The sequence below is a fragment of the Capricornis sumatraensis genome, chromosome X (assembly GCF_032405125.1).
Source record: "Capricornis sumatraensis isolate serow.1 chromosome X, serow.2, whole genome shotgun sequence".
In the NCBI taxonomy this organism is placed as follows: Eukaryota; Metazoa; Chordata; class Mammalia; order Artiodactyla; family Bovidae; genus Capricornis; species Capricornis sumatraensis.
Window position 1 is genome coordinate 99349368 of NC_091092.1, and position 2581 is coordinate 99351948.

At 39.9% G+C, this 2581-nt stretch overlaps 1 non-coding gene across 1 annotated transcript; it reads right to left on the reverse strand.

Annotated features, from left to right (window-relative positions):
* Nucleotides 1-1252: 1252 nt before the first annotated feature.
* TRNAG-CCC (transfer RNA glycine (anticodon CCC)) lies at nt 1253-1325 on the reverse strand. Its single transcript has one exon. It is a non-coding gene; the product is annotated as a tRNA-Gly (tRNA).
* Between the last annotated feature and the right edge of the window lie 1256 nt (nt 1326-2581).

Consider the following 2581-nt stretch of genomic DNA (forward strand, 5'->3'; position numbering starts at 1 on the left):
ACGATTGAGCGACTAACACACAACACACACAAATGCTCATCATCATATTAATTTGGGTGAATATAGTAACAGCCAATAAAGTCACAGGAGGATCTTCATTTGAAGAGAAGAAAAACTCAAAATATTTTTTGGTTTTGTTATATTGGATTTTTTCCCCTCAAAATGTACAAATAGAGGAGAGATACATGGGTTTGCAAAAAAGTCAGACACAACTTAGCAACTAAACAACATTAAAAATTAGCTTTAAGTAAAAAATTTCTGATCTTGATATAGGCTAAATTAAAAGCTATTAGGTAGACGCTTTCATAGTGTAAAGTTATTTGTGGGGGAAACTGACTCAGAAAACCCAGCATTCATAATATATTGATAAGTAAAAGCAGAAGACTACAAAATAGCATATGCATATTAGAGTCTTTTGTATATATATATACATATAAAGAAGAATGTAAGGGAACTTACGAAAATGGCAACAGTGATTATCTCTAGGTGGTAAGATTATAGGTATTCAAAATTTTTTCTTTGTGTTCTAAGTTTTCAAATTTTTCTCCCTTGAGAAAAATTAATTCCATAATTATTACTTCCACAATTAGAACTGTATAAAAATCAAACAACAAAAAAGAAAATCAAACTCAAGATGGAAAGAGTGAGTGGGAACCATTCAAGAATGAAATTCACCATGCTCCTAAATGTATTTATCTTCAGTGTAATAGCTATTTTTCTTACCTTTGGCTGCCAAGAACCTTTTGAAATCCTTCCTATTTAGGAATTTAGGATTTTCCAATCGCATGACTCTCTAAGTCCCCTAGTGTCAAAGACAATGGTTCATTTTCCCAGTATGTCTTGTATCTAAGGCACAAATCTTTGATCAAGGCTCTTTGTGACCAGACAGAGCAATAGAGGTGAAACTTCTCTTCAGAAGCCCATGACATTAGGAGGCATACATCTCATGGAATCCATGGCTGAATGGCATTCACTTTTCAAAGCCAGAGGTGGCTGAAATCCTAGTGGGAACCTGCTTGGCTTGGTGATGGTGGGTGTAGGATCTTCATAGGAGCAGTTCTGACATGTGGTTGGGGTCTTATCTGGGCTGTGAAGCCTCTCTGCCAGATTCTCCTGTCTTCCAGGAGAATCTGTGAATTATTTAGCACCCTTTCATAAATCCCACTTCTGCTCTACCTAGAATGAGGTTTTTTTTTTTTTTTTTTTATCTATTTGGCTGTGTTGGGTCTTAGTTGTGGCATGTGGCACCTTGTTCCCCAACCAGGGATTGAACCTGGGCCCACTACATTGGGAATGTGGTGTCTTAGCCACTGGACCACCAGGGAAGCCTTTAGAGTAAGTTTTGTTCACAACTAAGAACCTTGATTGTGATGTACTGAACTGTGTCTCTCACTTCAGTTCAGTCGCTCAGTCGTGTCCAACTCTTTGTGACCGCATGAATCGTAGCACGCCAGGCCTCCCTGTCTATCACCAATTCCCGGAGTTTGCTCAAACCCATGTCCATTGAGTCAGTGATGCCATCCAGCCATCTCATCCTCTGTCGTCCCCTTCTCCTCCTGCCCCCAATCCCTCCCAGCATCAGGGTCTTTTCCAATGAGTCAACTCTTCACATGAGGTGGCCAAAGTATTGGAGTTTCAGCTTTAGCATCAGTCCTTCCAATGAACATCCAGGACTGATCTCCTTTATGATGGAATGGTTGGACCTCCTTGCAGTCCAAGGGACTCTCAAAAGTCTTCTCCAATACCATAGTTCAAAAGCATTAATTCTTTGGTGCTCAGCTTTCTTCACAGTCCAACTCTCATATCCATACATAACCACTGGAAAAACCATAGCCTTGACTAGACAGACCTTTGTTGGCAAAGTAATATCTTTGCTTTTGAATATGCTATCTAGGTTCGTCATAACTTTCCTTCCAAGGAGTAAGTGTCTTTTAATTTCATGGCTGCAATCACCATCTGCAGTGATTTGGGAGCCCCAAAAAATAAAGTCTGACACTGTTTCCCCATCTATTTCCCATGAAGTGATGGGACCAGATGCCATGATCTTCGTTTTCTGAATATTGAGCTTTAAGCCAACTTTTTCACTCTCCTCTTTCACTTTCATCAAGAGGCGTTTTAGTTCCTCTTCACTTTCTGCCATAAGGGTGGTGTCATCTGCATATCTGAGGTTATTGATATTTCTCCCAGCAATCTTGATTCCAGCTTGTGCTTCTTGCAGCCCAGCGTTTCTCATGATGTACTCTGCATATAAGTTAAATAAGCAGGGTGACACTATACAGCCTTGACGTACTCCTTTTCCTATTTGGAACCAGTCTGTTGTTCCATGTCCGGTTCTAACTGTTGCTTCCTGACCTGCATATAGTTTTCTCAAGAGGTAGGTCAGGTGATCTGGTATTCCTATCTCTTTCAGAATTTTCCACAGTTTATTGTGATTCACACAGTCAAAGGCTTTGGCATAGTCAATAAAGCAGAAATAGATGTTTTTCAGGAACTCTCTAGCTTTTTCGATGATCCAGGGGATGTTGGCAATTTGATCTCTGGTTCCTCTGTCTTTTCTAAAACCAGCTTGAACATCTGGAAG